The 21729-nt window shown below is 38.8% G+C and overlaps 1 protein-coding gene across 1 annotated transcript in view; it reads left to right on the top strand.

Annotated features, from left to right (window-relative positions):
• Window positions 1–12881: 12881 nt before the first annotated feature.
• The window catches only part of FGL1 (fibrinogen like 1), a 28203-nt gene continuing 19355 nt past the window's right edge, over window positions 12882–21729 (top strand). Inside the window, exon 1 of the mRNA XM_032413270.1 lies at window positions 12882–12973. The gene's annotated coding sequence lies outside the window, so the exon portion shown is untranslated. The remainder of the gene's footprint in view (window positions 12974–21729) is intronic.

Here is a 21729-nt window from a genome sequence, read left to right as displayed (position 1 = left end):
TCTTTATTGGTTTCTGGCTGGCTAACTTAGGCAAAAGTGAATTTGTTGGAATTTACTGGAGAATGTGGGACTCACAGAATCAAAAGACATCTGGGACATTGGGCTTCAGAATGAACAGGAATTAAGGGAGCTGTGGAAAGCCAAGTAACAGAAAGCAAGGAACAGAGCTGTCATGTCATATCCTGAAGTGTCTGGCCAATATGCTGCTGGCTCTGCTCTTGCTGGGATGGATGGCCTTCCTTCGGTCTCTCCTTAAAGATGTAAATTCTCTGGAGAAAGCACTGACCTTCCTTTTCCCACTGCCCACCAGTGTCCCTGATGGGCTGAAAAAAGATCTAGCCATTTTGGCTCCTGCTATGGAAGTGCTGAATTATTCTCCCCAAAAGTTATGGAAAAGGCTCAGCTAGAAATAGAGCTGCTATTGGAAAGGAGGACTAGAAGCCAGGAGACAAAAGAACAATAAATGTCAACTGCAAATCTCATCAGGTAACCAGACAGGGCTATTGGCTGGGGCTGCTTACTGACTGCAGATGATATAGGACTGGCCATTGATAAGTGAATAACCATAAGAACCTTATAATCTAGAATGCACAAGAATCCTTGGCTGTAATATGTATAATATAATATTTAAAGGACAAACTGAGAAATATGGGAAAAAATGAAATAGGCTTTAGTAGTGGAATAAAATGATGCTAAATAAAATTACCTTAGAACAGGAGAATAATTATTGACATTTTGCTGTGTTTGGACCTACAGGTCAAAGTTGACTACCACAGACCTTCTGCAAAAAGCTTTCTGCAGGCTGGATGAGCACCATGGGCAAAGGCACAGAAGCAGAAAGTACAACTTGTGTTTGGGAAATGGCATATATCCAGTCTGGCTGGGGTGCAGGGAACATGAGATTGTTCAGATATTTTCTTGTGGACTTTAATTCTTTTAAAAGCTGAACAGATCTTTTTAAGACAATTACCTGCTTTGCAAAACAGTTTTTAATTCTCACTTAGCCTGTATGATCAGATACTCAAAATTTGACTCCGGATCTCACCGATCGAAGTTCATAGCTCATATTTTGGCCTCTTGTTCTCTTTTATTTTTTAGTAGTCACTAAAAGGAGTTAAAGAGCAACTGACATATTCGTACACCAATGTTCATAGGCATTATTAACAATAGCTAAAAGGTGGAAACAACTCAAACGTCCATAGATAGATGAATAGACCAAATGCAGTCTCTACATATAATGGGATATTATTCATCCTTAAAAGGAAGGAAATTCTGACACGTGCAACAATATCAACAAACCTGGAAGAAATTGTGCAAAGTAAAATTAAGCACAAGAGGACATCTACTAAATAATTCTTCTTGTGTGCGGTAGCTAGTGTAGTCAAATTCATAAAGACAGAGAGTCAGATGTGGTTGCCAGCATTTGTGGGCGAGGAGAAGGGGAGTTAATATTTAATGCGGACAGACTTTCAGTTTGGGAAGATGAAAAAATTCTAGAAATGGATGGTGGTGATGGTGGCGCAGCAATTTAAATGCACTAATGCCACTGACCTATACACTTAAAAATGGTTAAAATGGAAAAAAAATGGTTAGAACGGTAAATTTTATGCTGTGTATATTTTATCACAACTTTTTAAAAAGGCAACCAATAGTCTTTCTCACTGTGTCACCAAAAAGGTTCAGCAATAGGCACTCCTTAGGGTATCTGGACTCTGCTTTCCTCCCCAAAGCCAATGGGGAAATGGTGAAATACCACCTCCAGCTCTGCCCTTCATGGGAGAATTTGTTGCCCTGTTACTTGGTGTGTGTGGTCAGCAGTCAGGCCCTTTCGGGATCCTCTCAGCTGGGGTCAGCCACCGCCTGCCAAGGTCTCTCCCTTTCCTTGGGCAGCGCACACATAATGATCTTGGGGTAAGGCCCAGCCCTTTTGGCCCAAAGCAGGATACCTCTGATGGACCATTTTAGTTCTGACTGACCATTTTAACTCCACATAGGTTCTCCCTATCTCCAGTCCTTTCTCCTTCCTCTCCCTCCCACTGGGAGTGATCACAGACCACTCCCTCATAAACATCCTGTGCACAAAACTCTATCTCAGAGTCAGCTTCCTGGAGAACATAACCTGAATGGACAGACTTAAGTTCCTTTAAAAACAGAAAGAAAAAGATGTACAAAGGAACAAGGATGACAGCGGATTTCTTGTTTGAAACAACGTAAGCGAGAGGACAGTGGAGTTACCAAGATGCTACCCGCAACAAAACCCCTTTCAGAATCTCAGGCACAAATATTTTCAGATAGACAAAAACTAAAAAAAATCAATCACCAGCATGTCCACACTACAGAAAAAGTTAGTTTGAGAAAATTCATGAAACTGTATGCTAATGATTTGTCCACTTTTCCATATTTTTTGCTTTGAGGCATAGTTTATTAAAAAAAAAAAAAGAGCAGGAAGAGTAATTTACATTTATTGTGTTATGAGAAAGGGTAGCTTTCGTCTCTACACAATCTGACCCCTCAAGTCCTGGGTGCCTTAGGATGCTTTCATTCAGATGGCAGTTCAGTATCCCTCTAATCAATCCAATTATTTTTTTAAATTTTATCTAACTTCTCAAGATTTTCTTGTTCGCAGTGTTGTGCTGCTACAAGTTCTTTCATGATAGATTAAAGCAGAGGTTTCTGTTACCTTTATTGGAATGTGAAATTCTTGTTCTGCTAAAAGTGTGAATGAATTTGGCAATGTTAGAAAATGATTTTAGGAGCAGGGTATTGTTTCCATCTATACTCACTACTTCTCTATCTCACAAATAATTATAGATTATTAAAAATCACTTTCCTCCTCCCCATCTAAATTAGCAATATCTTTATAAAACTATTAATTATCTGTGTGTATCTATCACTGCCTCACTCTGTATCAATAAAATCACACTCCCGATCTTGTTTCAAGACAGATGGAAACTAAAATTTATTGCACGTCTTCTGTGTATTAGGCCCCATAGTAAGCACTGTATGTAAAGTTACCAAGTTTGATCAGATTATCAAGTTTGAATATTTATAGTATATGCCACTACAGATATGGAATTTTATTGTTCCATGAATAATAAATGTTCCTGAGCTGCTATTGTATGGTATGTATATGCTGGGTGCTGTGGGTATAGAAATAAGAAAACAGGTCCCTGATCTCTCCCAGCACAGAGAGAAACTCCAGTACACAATATAGTGATGCACAATGTAAGTAAGACAAGTAAACATATAGGAGAACATGTGGTCCAGGTGGACAGGGCTGGGCATGGACAGGTCCCCAGGGGAGGCCTATGTCATTCCGAGAAGGTACATAGAAATTATTGGAATAGGCAAATAGAGTCCTGGAATATACATATACATACATATATATACATACACATTTACATACGTGCATACATACGTATATATACACTCAATAATAACAAAAGGGCACATATAATGTGGTTAATTCATTGGTGAAAATAGTCAAGGGACATGAGATACTAGGCTTGTCAGGCATCTTCATTGAACAAGACAATCTTCTACTAAACTGGATGGATTCTCCTTTCTTTATTCTTTAAATTCCCAGATTGGGTAATAGAAGAATGGTGCATACTGGGAGCTTTCCTTACTTGTGAAAGTTACTGCAACAGTCATGTTTGGCAAGAATCTCTACCCCCAGATCCATCGTCTGTGGGCAAGAGAGTAGAGGTGTAGCCTGGATGTGTGGGTGCTATATGTCTACGTGTACTCTGAAATATAGGTGACTGGGCTAATCGGATTCTTTCTCCCAGGGATGTGGAATTTGTATGGAAAGACACAGGGGCTAAATTTCCATTGAAACTAAAACATTTTAAGGGCTGCCTGCTACGGAGTAAATTGAAGAATTCCTCTTGCTGAGGTTTTTAGAGCTGTTCTTATTCTGCCTTCCCTTGGCTTGTTTGCAGCAGCCTGTTATGGATTCTGTTACTTACCTCAGCATCCCTCCAATAAATCCAATTTTTTTTTTTTTTTTTTTTGCTCAAAATGGCTGGATAAAGTTTATTTCTTTAGCTTGCAAGCAAAAACAAAACAAAAACCAGTGTAAGTGAATTACTCTGAAATTGGCCCTTAATATTTCATAACCTTTCATTGCTGGAGGTAGGGACAAGGGGCCTACTCTAAAAGTTCTAGAATTTTCCCTCAATATCTCTAAGAGGGAAGCAGGAAAAAAGCACTTCAATCTTAGAAGATCACTTTAGTGTATATACTCTTGTGTCATGCACATGTGAATCAGATCCCTGTCCTTTGTTTTTGATGTAGTCCTAGTGATTGGTAAAGTAATCCAAGTATAAAATGTAAACTTCTTAAATGTAAAATTTTAAAAGTTTAATATGCCAGCTTCCGGTCTCAAATGTACATGCAGAAACATAAGTTCATCATAATGAGCCATGTGTGGGCTAACCAAAAAACGAAATCAGAATGTGTGTGTAATTGGGCACAATGAACTTTTCTTTTTCCTCAGCAGATGTACAGTTATTTTGAAGTGAAAGCAAGGAGCTATATCTCAGGGCATTATATTTAGGTGGTCTTATTTTTTCTAAGAAAAAATAATAAAAGGTGAATAAAAAATAAGAACCAATTTTAAATTCAAATATGCAATGCATTTTTGTCAAATGTATATTTTTAAATTCTCTGCCAGTGTCCAGAAATTTTGTCAGAATAGTTAACAACCCTGGGAATTCCACTTTTAGATGTGGTCATAAAAGTATGAATCATCATGTGTTTTCCAATTAGTTGGAGAATGTTTTAAGAGGAGATAATATTTAAAGAATCTAAAACCTGGGGGATTAAAAAAAGCACACATTGAGATTGGATTTATGTGGATGAGTGAAAGAGATTTACACCAAATTTATCAAAGAAAGCAGAGAAGTCATACTGTGAAGCAGAATGAAAAAAGACATCTTGTGTTACTGCCCATCTCTCCTATGTGTAAAGGCATATTTTAAAATGTGACTTTACTTAACATGAACTTCTGTTTTCTTTTTTTCTCCTACATATTTTTCACATACAGTTGAATTTCTTCTTCATGTGTTAAGTGTAAAAAATCTGTTTTCTGTTAGAATTTAACATTTATTTGGTTGCAATTCTTTAATGACATGTGATCTTACAGGGAGATTCTTCTTTAATAAGAAAGATGTTATTTTTTTCCAAGGCATATAATATATGCAATTCTGAAGTTCTTGCATACACATTGAAAGAAAAACAAACATTCCCTAGCCAGAGCTCTTTTTATTCTTTGCAGGGGGAAAAAAAAAATGAATAAGAAAACATCTTTTGCACTTTTCTGTGTTAGGGAACCAATTTAAACTTGGTTAGAGAGGGGAGGGGGGTGGGGGGATGGGTTAGCCCGGTGATGGGTATTAAGGAGGGCACGTACTGCATGGAGCACTGGGTGTTATATGAAAACAATGAATCATGGATCACTACATCAAAAACTAATGATGTATTGTACGGTGACTAACATAAGAAAATAAAATTTAAAAAAATATCATCCTTAAAAAAGAAAGAAAGAAAGAAAGAAAGAAAAATTAAAAAAAAATAATGCTAAACTTGGTTAGATACCAGAGGGAAAAAAAATCAGATAGACAAGAAACCTCTGAAAAGAAGAGTAGTGAATAAGCATTTCATTTTTTATCTTAACTAGTATGCAAGGAAGGATACTGTGCAATCTGAAGCTACACATTTTTGGGGATCTGTCAAATGTCTGCCAATATTACTTTTTATATGCTTCAAGTAGCGGGCCTAGGGAGCGAGCAGTCCAGATCTGAGCAAAAGAACACAGGATTCTGGGACAGAGTTCTCCAGGAAACAACTGCATTTGGAAAATTCCTTCTCAGGGATTTGGTTTTCCTATCTGGGATCCTGTAACAGCTGGAGTTCAATCAGAAAAGCAGAGCCTCTAGAATATATCAGGGATGACCTTATGCATTTGTGGGGGCTGGTGAAGCAGTCTCTAGATGCTGGAGCTTCAAGTATGCAGGGTAGGTAAGTGAGAAGGACAGATGGCCGCTGTAAGGGCAGCAGGAGCTGAAGCCCAGGAGGATGGACTGAAACCTATACCAGTTCTTATTGCCTCTGACCTTGGTGATGTTGGTGTCCCGTGGGAGCCAAACCCTTTGTCATGAACCGAAGGAAGACCCAGGGGAAGGCAGAGCACTGGTAGGCCTGACCGAAATCTTTTGCCAACAGGATGCGCCAACAGGTAGGCAACAGCACGGGAGAGTCACAAAGACGGCCGCCTTCGTTTCTGCCCTCCGGATCTACCATGAGAATCTCAAGCGTGGCTGCCCCTAGGGAAACAAAGGAAAGGGAGTTCTGGGAAATGTAGTTTAGCCTAGCCAAGTTGACATGTTACAAAGCCTCCCCCACTTTTTTCTTGGTTCCTTTCCTTGTCTTGCTCTTGATCTTTGCCCTTATTTTTCTAGATATTGTCAGTCTTTCTCAGAAAGGCTATGTAAAGGTAGTTTTTTTGTTCGTTTGTTTTACTTCTTGCTTGTCTGAATTGTCTTTATTCTATCTTCACACTTGATTGCTAGCTTGGCCGTGTGGGGTCCTGATTCGGAAAATATAAATTCTTAAGGCATTCTCTCTGTGGAAAAGCATGATGCTACTATGAGTCTCAGTTCTTTCTATGTGATTTCGTTCCTTCTGGAAGCTTTTTGTAACTTTTCACTATCACTGTTCAAATTTCCATCATGATGTGCCCAAGGAGTGGGTGCTTTTTTGTCATTTTTTAAAATTCATTGTGCTGGACACTAAATAGGCTCTTTCAACTTCATCTCTTTCATTTCTGGGAATTATTTTTCTATTGTTTCTTTGACAATTTTCTCTCCATTGTTTCCTGTGTCCTTTTTGAAAGTTCTATTAGGTGCATGCTTGACTCCCTAAATTAAACCTCTAATATTCTTATCTGTGCTCTCCTATTTTTCATATTCTTGTCTTTTTATTCTACTTTCTGGAAGATTTCCTTAAGTACATATTCAAATCCATTCAGTTAAATTTTTGGTTTTGGTTTTGGTTTTTAATTTCAACAATTTAATTTCTTTGGTGTGTCTCCCATCTCAACAAAACAAAACCTGTTCTTTACCCCACTTCCCCTTATAACAATAATACCCCTATTGCTCGGTGCCCCTCATACCCTTTGCACTAGCTGGTCTCTGCCTGGACTGCTTCCTTCCTCTCCTGTTCTAGGTATCCCCATTCCTCACTTTCAAGCCTTTGTTCAAATGCCTTCTCAGTGGAACCTTTCTTTTTTTAAAAGATTTTATTTATTTGACAGAGAGAGACACAACGAGAGAAGGAATACTGTGCAGGGGGAGTGGGAGAGGGAGAAGCAGGCTTCCCACCAAGCAGAGAGCCCAATGCGGGGCTCGATCCCAGGACCCTGGGATCATGACCTGAGCCGAAGGCAGGCGCTTAACAACTGAGCCACCCAGGCACCCCTCAGTGGAGGCTTTCTTGACCCACTCTATTTAAATTTGCTTCTCCTTGCCCCACGCACTCCTTAGTCCTCTCCCCTGACTTATTTTTCTTCACAGAATATGATAGACGTCACTTTCTAACATATTGTATAATCTATTTATTTTGTTAAATGTTTACTTCCCCATCTCCCCTAGAATGTAAGCTCTATGAGGGTAGAGACTTGTCTGTTTTGTTCGTTGCAGTTTCTCCAGCATCTAGAACACTGCCTGGCACATAATAGACCCTCAGTATTCTGTTCCTTGGTTCCTTCTTCCCGCTGCCCTTGTTCTTAATATCTGTTTTTCATATTGGAGTAATTCTTCAAATGTCTGGTGATCCTTGGTTGTCTCTATGTGAAGCACCAAAAAAGTTTACCAAAAGCTAGCTTTATGTTCATGGGTGGAGTTTGTGGACTGCTGAGTTTTAATATATGATTAATTGGTGAGCTGGCATATCTGTAGAAGGAACCACTCTATTTTAGTATCATTAGTTTTTTTCTATGGGGCCACTCCATTTCTCCCAGGAAGAATTCTTATCTCCTGTTAAGAAATATAAGGGTGTCTGACAGCAATCTGTTTGAAAAAGGTGGTTGGGCACAGGATTTCTATCCATATTTTCATATAACTTCTCTGCTTATGGCTCCTACCTTCCAATATTCCTGATATCCCCAAATGAAGTGACTTTCTGAATCAGATTCTTGTGGGAATAAATTGTAATAAATTGTAATTTCCTTCCATTCTCCCCAACTTTCAGAACAGTTTTGCAGACATCACAGCCTATTAAAGTCTTGTGTTGGGGTTTCAGAAAGGGGCTTATGACCAAGTCTAGCATAGATTAGGGAAGGAGGAGAAAGTAGCCTTTTCCCACAACCACCACCTCCATTTTAAAATCTACCTGGTGGCAACAGCAGTATTTCAAGACACCACCATGGTCCCAGAACTTTAGGAGCTGGCCAGAAACAGAGCAACAGCTTTTTACATAATAATATGGGTCTTCCCTTATATAATGTTATGTATCAATTATATCTCAATTTTTAAAAAAGTTTTACTAGATAAAAAAATACTAATACAGGTTTTCCAACTTGATAATTACAGTAGCTTTGTCACTGTCTGCTTAGAGCAGCAGGGGAGCTGTGAAGGGGTCCCTAACTTACAGGACTCTGTATCCAAGTCTCAACTCCAACCTAGTTGACTCATCTATTACATATATTTATCAATATTGCCTAGTTATCCATGAAATCCCCTAACTTTGATATAGAATTTTAATCCTCATTATCTTCTAGGGAGGTTCCTTGTAGATAATAACAAATGAGCAAAGGAGAGGAATTCAGGGGCGTCTGGGTGGTGCAGTTAAGCTTCCGACTCTTGATTTTGTTGCTCAGGTCATGATCTCAGGGTTGTGGGATCAAGCCCACCTCTGAGCTCAGTGTGAGTCAGCTGGTCCCTCTCCCTATGCTTCCCCCCCCCCCCCCCGCTTGCTCGCACATGTGCTCTCTCACTCTCAAATAAATAAACAAAATCTTAAAAAAGAGAGAGAGAAGAATTTAAAAGTGGGAGTGGGTTTTAGGGACTATTTGATCTGATAGCTTTATTTTATAAATGAGAAAAATTGAGGTTGAGAGAGCCATGACAGAGCATGAATAGCAATGCAGTTCTCTCAATTTTTAGTAAATTGTTTCCACTCCTTCGACTATACCATTCATACTGACATGGCATGGATTAATTAATTCAGGAGCTATTTACTCAGCATCCATTAATTTTAAGTTTTCACTAGTTATATAGACAATAGAAATAGGGTGATTCACTATAACATTGGTTTAGTTTTACTAATTTTAACATGCTTTTCTACAGAAATTTCTCAAACCTATGCTATGTGAGAACAAGTTTTGTATTTTTTGAGCACTCTGTCTGAGATGATATCTAAACCAACATTTTAGGAAGTTTTATTACCTTCTCCGGAGGAGGCTGTGTTAGTTGCCTGAATGAAGACGGTTCTTGATGACCTCTTTGCTTGATAGGCTCCACTCTAAATATTTCAGTAAAAGACATGTTTTGAGTTTAAGACATGATCAATGTATTGAGAGCACAGGGTTTTGAAAGTTCCATAAAGGGTACATCTCCCTGAGTTGGGAGTAAGGTTGGAAAATATAACCATCAGAAATATATGCTGGTAGTATACATGAAAGGATGTAAGATCAGTTGTCTGAGTCTAGCTCACAATGGGGCTGGGAACAGACATGTTTGCTGCTCCAGACTTGAGTGGACTGGAGATGGGGAGAGCTGGAATTAAACCTTCCCACTGGGACTGGGTCAGGTATCAGATAATGGGCAGGTGTCCAATCCAGCAGACACAATCCAGGGTTCAGAGGGTTTGGATGACAATTGTGCTGTAACTGATGTATGAATTGAGAGAGTTCTCTGAATAAGGTCTTCCAAAAGAAGAAGGAGAGAACTTGTCAGAGCTCATCTAATCCTGTCCAGGAGCCAGAGTGACCTGATCTTGGTGCAACTGTACCTGTTGTCCCGTGGAAATATTCTCAGGCCAGAGAAGAAAAGTATATCTAATTACTTTGAAAAACAAAAAAAAAGCCTCTAAGATTACCCAATAGCCTTTATTCATGTTCTTTGTGCACCCAAGCTGCTTTTGACTTGCTCTCCAGGGTGATTTTGCCCATCCATGAGGAATCTTCTGTGCAAATTACTAAACAGATCATCTTACTAAACAATTCTCTTTTTCTAAATTAATGTGTTGGTTTTTCTGTTTTATATATCCCTTGAGAAACTGTTGAATGTAAGTTGGTTCCAAGGAAACTAATCACGCTTAGGGTAAGTGCATAAAATCTAACTTCTAGACAAACTAATTTAAGATGTCAGCCTTAATAATCTCACTATTCTGTTCAGTGGAGCTGTGTTAAAAAAAAAAACAAAACTGTGCCTTAAAGTATGCATCCCAACCCTTCCGTTTCTGGTCCATCTCCTCCAACGCTGAATCCAACCTGCTCTTCTTACAGCGTTTTCTCAAACTTCTTTCAGCCAGTGATCTCAGGTCTCATCCTCATTTTATAGGTTTAGTACAGTTGTGCAAGTTCACAAATTTGACCTTTCTTGTTGACAATTCTTCCCCCATGTTCCATCAATGCACCTGTGGTCTAAAGGAATAATATTTCTCCTAGCAAGCTCTGTATCTGTCATGCTTTCAGGGAACATTGACCCTAGATTCTGTCCTTATTGACTGATTAGATTTTTTCCAGGTTTTTCTTGAGGCAGTGAAGTCTGGTCAAGTCCTCAATAGACCACATTATCCATCTTTAATGGTGGGGAGCACAGATTCTCAGCCTGACTGTCTTTGAATCTTGGCTCCCCCTCTTGCTACTTGTGTGACCTTGGGCAAGTTACTTAAACCTTTGTGCCTTGGTTTCCTCATTTGCAAAATGGAGATGGTAACAATATCTGCCCAGAAGGCTGCTGTGGCTGAATGAGTTTCTATATTTACCATGTCTGGCACATAAGTGTGCCACATGTGACAGCTGTCGTTATGGCTGTTGCTGTCCCTTCTCTGAGGAAGCGAGCACAGGGCTTATTAAATGCCTGACTGGGGAGAAGGCAAAAGGGATACAAGCAAGAAAAAATAGGTTTGTATTTCAAAATATTTCCATTTACCACCGAGGTAATTATCAAATCAGCCAAATAATCCCATACTTTTGTTTTTGACATTTAATACCAGCAGCCTGAATTCTCTATAATTGTGAATGTATAATTTCCACTCCCGTGTGTGTAAATCACTTTGTCAGGGAGGAAGACTTTTCCCTCCAATCCCTTTATGTTCTTTGACTAGTCTAATAATTAAATTAACAGAAGACAGATGAGCAGGAGAGCAACAAATTTTGTGTGTATGAGACCCAAAGACAGAGACCCCAAAGGCAGTCAGGCAGTTGAAGCCTATATGCCATGATGAGCTAAGGAGAAGCAGGTAATGATTTGGGGCTTCAAAGGGGAGGACGAGAAGTCACAGGGAGATGAGTAGGGCAAATGTTTGATAAACAAATGTTTGCCATGCCATGCAGATATGTCTTTCTTTTCTTTTCTTTTAAAAGATTTTATTTATTTATTTGAGAGAGAGAATGCGTGCACAGGCTGGGGGCGGCGGGGGGGGGGGGGCACGGAGAGGAGGGACAGAGGCTAGGAGAAGAAGACACCCGGCTGAGCAGGGAGCCTGGGATCATGACCCGAGCTGAAGGCAGATGCTCAACCAACTGAGCTACCGAGGTGCCCCCAGATACGTCTTTCTGACAAAAAGTTCTCTTTGGTATTAGCACCCTCCTGGTACAGACCCTCCATCTAAATTCTTTTAAGCTGTTAAAGGGAAGGTAAACAGCTCTTATTGAGTCTGTTGAGCCTTGATTGTCTTTCAGCTCAAAATAATCCACACGTCAAAGTGGCATATTTGGGGGACATGTATTCTGCTTCCCCCTCAACTTCAACCTGTTTTTCTTTCGAGTAAATCATCAGGATTAGCTTTTCCTTCATAAACTTAAAATTTCTGAGTGAATGGCAGGAAAATGTTTAATGGGAAGGTCAAACCCTGGCAATACTTGAGTGCAGAAAACAGCAAACAACAGAAAGAAAACACAACTTCCGTATTTTACTGGAATCTGAGTTAATAAATAGAGATCACGGAACAAATAGCAAACAAAAGCTTCAATTACATCAGAACGAAAAAAGAAACGATGAACCTGGATTTCCAGTCTGAAACTGTTACTCAACCAGTGGAGCTAACAAGTCGAGTGTTACACATTCGAAATTCCTCTAGAGTTTAAAACAAAAGGAACAGCTCGTTCAGGGTATAATTGATGCGTACAGATAAATTTTGTAATTGCACCTCAGGGAATTTTTGTTTTTCTTAGATTAACTAAACTGACCATTTCATCTTGGCAATTATTAGCTTGCTACATTTTTTATAACTAAGAAAAATTAGGCTTCTCTCCATATTGTAGTTGAAATGACATTTTAACCCATATCTTTATGGTAAACTTTATTATCATTAGTACTATAAAACAAACCTTCAACTGAACTTTGGTTTTACTTAGTCTTCAAGTGAGCATTACTAAAGTTCAAGTACCAAAATTCTCCGGATGAGCACAAAAATAAGAGTTAAAAAAAAATCAGAGATGTATTTTCATGAAGATACATTATTAGATATTTCGTAAAAATTCATACAAATAGGAGAAAAAAAAGAAAAATATCTGAGTACTGTGATTTGTCATTCAATCTCCTTTTTTAGCTTTCCTTCCAGTTAAACTGATTTCCTCATTTATTTGTTCCCAGATTAAAGCCAAAATCAACATTGTCCCTATTTCTAATCAAATAACAGAGAAGCAATTACAAATTCTGGATGCAGTTAGAAGGTCCTGAGAGGCAGAGTGGCAGGACCTAGTCTGAGCTGTGTCTCTGACTCATTTTTGACTTCAGGCAAGGTATTTAACATCTCTGTACTTTTGACATAATTGTAATAATGCTAATAGATGTCATAGGTATGATATTAAGCATAACTCAGGAAACAACCGTGAGCTCTTAGGAGAAGTCAGGTTGACTAGATAGAAGACCACCTCTGCAACGTAGAAAATAAACTTAGAATTATATCTCCTTTCCACTCCTAGCACATTTTGAATGAATTGGATGGGAATTTGATGTAAATAATAGGATTTGCACCTCTAATATACAAGATAGAAAATAAAACGGGCAATGTTAAAAAATTTCCATTTCAGAAGTAAAATCTTCAGAAATGCTTTTCTTTATTTCTATCTTTTGGGAATCAAATTTATTTAGCTTTTTAAGGCTTTCACTGAGTGTAAATGCTTAAGATAAGTAACAAAGATACTGTTATATTCCATTTTCAGAAAAATGATAAAAAATTTGGAAGAAAATGCCTAAAAGGAGTCTCTAAGTCTGTGTTTATGGGTAAATTTTTAAGTAACTAGTCTTACATTAATGGTGTAGTCCATTCGTGAATGCTAACTTACTAAACATGCTTCTTTCAATAGCTCTTTCTTCTTATTTCTTTTATCTTGTATTCTTTCATGATAGCTTGCTTAAAACACCACTTTTTAAAATTTTTACATTAACATGTATTTTTGTTTTGTAATTGTTTTTAAAAGTTATATAACCATCTGTACAACTTTTCAGTTTAAAACTTAATATTTTTGCCTTTAAGTTTCTCTATCAACTAACTTAAAAAATTTTTTAGTGGGGAAGAAATTGGACTTAAGAGACTTAGAATAATTTATATCAAATAATATGGTACACCAAAGAATAGCCATTTGAAAACTATTTTAGTTTTACAAAAATTGAAAGTTTTGAAACAGCCTAAAGCAAAAACATTATAAAAGAAATACAACTGTATAATAAGAATTAAATAATCTGATACCACTTTATCATAAACCAGATTTGCAAAATAATAATGGTTTACTATGATGAATGATAGAGACCAGACTTTCAAAGCATTTGAAAAGCCCAATACCTAAACATTTCTTCAACATTATAGAAGATGTTTAGAATTACAATTACAATGGGTGGGCGGTTGCCTGTGGGGTTTAAGCCGGGATTTCAGCTCAGGTCATGATCTCAGAGTCCTGGGATGGAGGCCTGTGCCAGGCTCTGGGCTCAGCATGGAGTCTGCTTAAGATTCTCTCTTTCCCTCTCCCTCTTCCTCTACTCCTCTCCCACCGCCCCACCCCACCCACCCCACCCACCCGCCTCGCGTGTGTGTGCACTCTCTCCCCCTCTCTCTCTCAAATACATAAATAAATCTTAAAAAAAAAAAGAATTACAATTGGTCACTGAGGAATTTTAGATGACTTGAGATCTTCTCAGGAATTATTCTAAAGATTATCAAATTAATATAATGACTTTAAAATATATATTTGTAATGACATTTTGAAATGCCTTATTATTGAAGGAGCTGCCAGACTAGAGGCTCCCTCCTTTCTCTGGGAAAGATCAGATTTGATTATTTTAATGGCGATGAGATGGAAATTTCAGGACACCAGGAGACAGAGCCTGCCAAAATATTTTATTGGCCCTTTATTTTCTACCAAGCCTCATGTAAAGCACTATGTATACGTGTTATATAATCTCCCAGCATCTCCCAGAGCTCTTTCAACATACGCTGTCTCTTAGACAAGAGCCAGAATCAGACATAGATATAAGACCATAATTTGTTTTTAAAGCTCTTTAAGCTTTTAAGCTAGTTTATTCATTTCTGAAATAAAGTACTTGACCCCACAAATACAGAAGGGAAATTGATGAACCAAAGAAAATATACTAATTTCAACAGACAGCATAAAAGCAAAGTCTAGAAGGCACAAAAATTTCATGACTTTGATTCTTGACTCCCAAATTTTTCATCTGATAGCTGGAAGTGGATTAAAACAATGAAGATCTGGTTACTATCACATAAGAAAAATGAGACGTTATTTTCACTACTGGAACAAAAAAGGAAAAATCCCAATCAATAATCTGGCAAAATATATTGTTTTTTTCTCAGTCAGAAGAACAATTTGAATCAGAGTCACAAATAAATGGTATTATATCATACTGTTATACTCATCTCCCAGATTAATGTGAATATACTTAGTGAAAGTTTATTTTATTCCTTTAGCTAAATAATTTTCCCTCTCTGAGCCTTGTTTCCTGAAGTGTTGATGATGTTTGGATGATCTCACTTCCTTTTATTATAGTTTCACCATGTGTACTAGTCTCACGGGATAATGCTTCCTACTTCCAAAATCTCTTTATGTGTTTTTAAAAAATATTTTTATTTTCCATCTTCATTTTCTTTTGCTTGCTTATAATAAAACAAATATTCTTGCTTCTTATTTCCTGTAACATTAAAAAACTTCACATGTTTATGACTCTGCCATTAATTACATGTTAAGAAATTTCCATCATGTGGAGGGGTAATTTTTACTTTGTATGACTTGACTTTATGACAAATTTAAAAGTTAAATGACAAATAACCATAAAGGTACAAATGAGGTTTTTAAAAAATAGCAGCAGAGCTGTTGTAGTTCTGCTTGGGAAATATATTTATTACCAACTGAAAAGTATGAGTCAAACTTATAATTTATTATGAGATAGGTATGATAATAGTTGTAGCCCATTAAGATAGCCTAATTTTAAATATGTTAGGTTTTAAGTTTTTCATTATTTATTTGCTCTTGGGATTTTATAAATTCAAATATCTCTTTAAAACCAATATAAGCTAGCACACACCACATGGCATATTTGCAAATCAATACAAACTTTACAAAGGCCATAGTTTATTAAATATTCTCAGTCATTGCTGAAGGAGGGGAGATGATGAAGGGAATCTGATAGGGACATCTAATAAATTCAGCAGACAAAAAGAATTTGGTGTTGGGCACCTGGGTGGCTCAGTTGGTCAAGCGTCTGCCTTCAGCTCCGGTCATGATCCCAGGGTCCCTGGGATCGCGTCCCGCGTCAGGCTCCCTGCTCAACCGGGAGTCTGATTTTCCCTCTCCCGCTACCCCTCCCCTTGCTTGTGCTCTCTCTGTTGCTCTCTCTCTCAAATAAATAAAATCTTAAAAAAAAAAAAAGAATTTTGTCTCTAATAAACAATTGTAAAATTATAACAGATGCTGGGAAGTTCTGAAATTCTAACTTCGATTCATAAATTTTCTTCTCATCAATTCACCAACTATTTTGTTGAGTACCTGAACCAAGTTGAATTGTGCCCCATAAAGTGATACGTTCAGTGCTAACTCCCATTACCTGTGAATGTAACCTTACTTGGAAATAGGGTCTTTGTAGATGGAATCAAGTTAAGATAAGGTCATATTGAATTAGGATGAGCCCCAATCCAATGGGCTGGTGTCCTTGTCTGAAGAGGGAAATTAGGCACAGGGACACTCAGAGGGAAGACAGCCATGTGAACGTGCAAGCTGAGAGTAGAGTGTTGCAGCGCACGCCAGTGATGGCTGGCAGCCAGCAGATGCTAGAAAAGGCAAGGAAGCATTCTTCCCTAGAGGCTTTCAGAGGGAGCATAGCTATAGTGACTCCTTAATTTCACACTCCTATCCCCCAGAAATGTGACAGAATCAACTTCTGTTGCTTTAAGCCGCCCGCGGTGTGGTAATTTATAACAGCTGTATGAAACTGATACAGTACCTAAGTATCTACCAAGCACGGAGATATAGCAGAAATAAAAAGGATCAAGTCCTTCATTTCATGGCACTTATGTAACATAAACATATATAGGGGCGCCTGGGTGGCTCGGTCGTTAAGTGTCTGCCTTTGGCTCAGGTCATGATCCCAGGGTCCTGGGATCGAGCCCCACATCGGGCTCCCTGCTCTGCGGGGAGCCTGCTTCTCCCTCTCCCACTCCCCCTGCTTGTGTTCCCTCTCTCACTGTGTCTCTCTCTCTCAAATAAATAAATGAAATCTTAAAATATATATATATAAAATATTTCATTATATTTGAATATATTTTTCAATTTCCTTAATGACTAGCTGTTCCTTTCTTAATATATTGGGTTGAACTGTAAGAAATGGCATACGTTTGAATGGTTTTGACCTAACAAAATGGCAATTTCATACACTTCAAATTAATACACATAATACATCTCTAGGCATTTGATTACTCTAGGTACTTTGTATGAGGGGAAACGTACAACATTTGTCCTTTTGTGTCTGGCTTGTTTCACTTGGCATAAGGTCTTCAAGGTTAATATTTCATTGTGTGTATATATCTCATTCTGATGATCCATTCATCTGTGGATGGACATTTGGATTGTTGTTCACACACTTTTTGTCTGTTGTGAATAATGCCGCTATAAACATTGGTGTACAAATAACTGTTCCTATCCCTATTTTCAATTATATCTGTTTTTTACAGTATGGAGTTTTATTTTTCTTTTTAAAATGAGAATTTTAAAAAAATATTTACTTAAATAAGTAATCTCTACACCCAACGTGGGGCTCGAACTCATGACCCTGAAGTCAAGAGTCACATACTCTTCTGAATGAGCCAACCGGGCAACCCTCAAATTAGAATTTTTCAATCATAATTTTTTTTAATAAACAATAGAAATTTATTTCTGACAGTTGTGGGGGTGGGAAGTCAAGATAAGTGTACCAGTATTGTTGGGTTCTGGTGAGAACCTTCTTCCAGGTCGCACACAGCCATTTTTCCACTTACCTTTATTAATTTTTTAATTTATTTTTATTATGATGTACTATATGTTGGCTAACTGAACATAATTAAATCATAATTTTATCACAATTTTATATAGTACTGAAAAATATGTTAACTGAGAGAATTAGCAATAGTGTTAAAGTCTAGGGACAGTTGCCTCTTCTATTTTGCAAAAAGGTAACTCAGAAGATGGGCAATGTAGCAGAAAACACTGCCCTTGAAGTATTTATGATTCAAGTACGGAAATACTACATATATTTTATAAACAACTAAGACAAGCTCAAGTCTTGCATAGAGAGCTTTTCCTTTTTGATGACCTTGAGAGAGCACCACTCACCATCTCAGCTTTTCTTAGGAAAGATCAGTCTTGTTTCTAATGAATTATTAGAGAGAGAATCTTAAGCAGATTCAACACCCAGTGCCGTGCCACATGGGGCTCAATATCACCACCCTGAGACCATGACCTGACCCGAAATCGAGAGTCGAACACTTAACCAACTGAGCTATCCAGGCACCCCAATATAAGCTAGTATTTTAAATGTAATTCAATATATTTAATATAAGCTATATATAAAAGCATCTAGTGTACATTGCACCTGGCATTAAACAGGCACCCCATGTTTGAATTTTAAATGGTTACTAAGATCACAGAGTAAAATATCCATTTTCCTAAACTAAGTTGCTATAAATGGTATCACATGAATGTATAAAAGGATGACTCACTGAAAAAACTGGATCTCCAAGGGCTTAGGAGAGCTTTTCTGCAATGAGTTATTGAATGTGTTCTTGTATTTTGTCTGACTTCTTTGCCCATTTAGCTGTGTGATTTACACAGCACTCCACTTCTTTCTGTACATTTTGGTTACTTTGTTTACAATGTTAGATGAAAGGATTAAGTTGTAACAGATAAATTATACATCTTCATGATATTGTTTCTCTCTGTCTCTCTCTTTTTTTAATTTGAGAGAGAGAGAATATGAACAGGGGGCAGGGAGTGGAGAGGGGAGAGAGAGACAGAATCTTTTTTTTTTTTTGGTGTTTTATTTATTTATTCATGAGAGTCAGAGAGAGAGAGAGAGGGGGGCAGAGGCAGGCTCCCCGCCTAGCAGGGAGCCCAATGCGGGACTCAATCCCAGGACCCTGGAATCATGACCTGAGCCGAAGGCAGACGCTTAACCATCTGAGTCATCCAGGTGTCCCGAGAGAGACAGAATCTTAAGCAGACTCCACACTCGGTGCAGAGCTGGACGCAGGCTTGATCTCATGACCCTGAGATCATGACCTGAGCCGAAATCAAGGTTGGATGCGTAACCAACTGAGCCACCCAGGCACCCCTTTAAGTGTTTCTCTTTAGACTGTTAGGTAAATGCAGATGCAGAAAGAAACTTAATATATACCTCCCTTCAGAGAGAACTTCTTTGAAAGAAACGCGCAAAATTTAAGTTTATACCTCTCCTGTGTACACGAATGAGGCTTGCCAACTGGTGGGCTTCTTTGGAGAAGGATCAGGCAAGGACAAGGTGCTTCTGTTGGAGAATCGCCCAATGTAAGCTGATCTTTTCTGTGAGCCTATTCATTCCTCCAGAGAGGAATCCCATGCTCTCTGGCCTGGAAAGTGGTGGGAGGAGTAGAGAGAGGGCTGCCTGGCTGCCAGGACAGAAGTATCCTGGTGGTGTGTGTGTGTGTGTGTGTGTGTGCAGGTGGGGGGGTGGGTGTTTCAACCTGTAGAACAAAGTACTCTCCCCTGACCTCCCTTGTGCCTGTGGTCATGCTACCCAGAGCCTCTCTGGTTCAACCTTAGTGGAAAGTAAGCCTTGTTGTCTGATGGGGTGAGAGAAACAGTATTCATGACATGAATTGACAAGGTCAAAGAGAAAGGGAGGGGAGAAAACACCTGACATGCGATGTTTCGGTGAGGTTTCGGTGAGAATCTGAGTGTCAGTCCATCGCCTCCAACCCTGCCTTCGAAGCTAGCTGATGCCTTCAGCCCTGCACCCGGCTGGGGCATTGCAGTGCAACTTAGTCTGCTTCTTGTGATGGTCCCCTTTGCTGCTGCTGGTTCCCCAGTTCTAGCAGCCCTGCCAGCTCCCCAACGTGCTTCTTACATCCTACAAACATGTTGACATTGCATGCCAGGTGTTTTCTCCGCGCCCTTTCTCTTTGACCTTGTCAATTCATGTCTTCTCCATTTTTCTTTACTCCTTTTCTAGTGGGGTTTTATGAGAAAGAGAAAATAAATGCATGTGTTCAATCCAACCAAAAGCCTCGACCCCCTTCCTAACGCTTACTTTCAAAAATACACTTAGCCCATTGTTTTCCCCTTGACCAGGATAAACATAGAGAAGGAAGGAGGAAGTATTGCCACTGCAAACAGACTAGTTTTATGGCAAGGAAAGGACATTTTCCCCTCTAAGAAAGAATTTTCCTGCCCAGGGGAAAATTTTCAGCAGAGACAACTAAACTTTCATTGGCATCGCTGTAACAAATTAGATGCTGGGCATACAACAATTAGCAAGGTGGGGTCTTTGCCTTCAAAAATCTTATTCTAAGCAGTTAGAGAAAGACATGCAAAAAACTGACCACTTGATAATTCCATTGCTTGGCACAGTGCCTGGAACAGAGCAGGCATGCAAACAATGTTTATTGAGTGGATAACTGCTATTTTGGTCTGCAAATATAGTATGGGGGGGTCACAGTGGAGGAAGTAATTAATTTTGTCTTGAGGGGTGGTCTGGGAAAGTTCAATTTTTATATGTAATTACATATGGTTTCATGTCTACTTAATTTATATTGTCCTTAATTTCCATTTTCATAGTTATTTTCATTTCTTGCTTGAGACGCTGCGTCGCCGAGGCTGCCATGTTGATTCTTCCACAGCGTGTAGCACAGTGCTGAGCAGAGAGCTGATAATCAGTAAGGGCTTGTAATGTGGCCATTCCCTCAGTTTGCCTCTGCTTCAATGTAGCTGTCTCCTCTCCTGCCAGATTCACCTGATGTTCCTTTGGAGAAGTGCATGACTCAGGAACAAATGAGTCACAGCCATGTTGATGAGTGAGGCCGATGTTTACAGGAGAAGGCCAAGCGGGAGGGCCCCCATTCGTCCATGCAGCCTGTTTCCCTGTGTGTTTCAGTCATATGTGGAGCACGAGGCAGGCCGTGTGGAGTTCAGGTTAAGGGCATGGGCCGTCAAGGTGGAAAGCCCTCAGCTCAATTGCTGGGTCTTCCATAAACCGGCTGTGTGATCTTAGGGAAATGACTTAACCTCTCTGATCTATTCATTTGTAGGATGAGGGTAATAGTACTTGCCTTAGTTATTTGAGAATTAAAGTAGATGCTTATAAAATACACAGCACAGTTCTAGACTTGTAGTAAAAAAATAAAAGTCAGTCAAGTAAAATTATATAGTTATATGTAGCAGACTCTTTATTACTCTCTGTAATGCATACATTTCACGTACTCTAAAAACTCACATTCTATTTTACAGTGCTTCCCAAGGTGGCCATGCACGGTATTTGTCACTGAATTTAAGTGTCTTTCCCATTCTATAACTGTTTTTGTTAGCCTCAGAAGGACTGAGAACTAACTACTTTGTTATAATAGACTTAAAAATTTTTGTATATTAAGTCCTTAAATCATTGCTTCCCAAACTTTGCTGAACATTGGAATCAACAATGTTTTAAAAATTCCATGTACCTGACTGCCACCTTTAGACATTCAATTGAATTCCTGGGCGTGGAGATTTTTTTAAAGCTCCCCAAGTGACATCAGGGAAATCCAAATCAAAACCTCAATGAGATACCACCTCACACCAGTCAGAATGGCTAAAATTAACAAGTCAGGAAATGACAGATGTTGGCGGGGATGCGGAGAAAGGGGAACCCTCCTACACTGTTGGTGGGAATGCAAGCTGGTGCAGCCACTCTGGAAAACAGTGTGGAGGTTCCTCAAAAAGTTGAAAATAGAGCTACCATACGATCCAGCAATTGCACTACTGGGTATTTACCCCAAAGATACAAA

Source organism: Phoca vitulina, unplaced genomic scaffold (assembly GCF_004348235.1).
Source record: "Phoca vitulina isolate PV1807 unplaced genomic scaffold, GSC_HSeal_1.0 scaffold15, whole genome shotgun sequence".
In the NCBI taxonomy this organism is placed as follows: Eukaryota; Metazoa; Chordata; class Mammalia; order Carnivora; family Phocidae; genus Phoca; species Phoca vitulina.
This window is presented reverse-complemented; position numbering and strand designations above follow the sequence as displayed.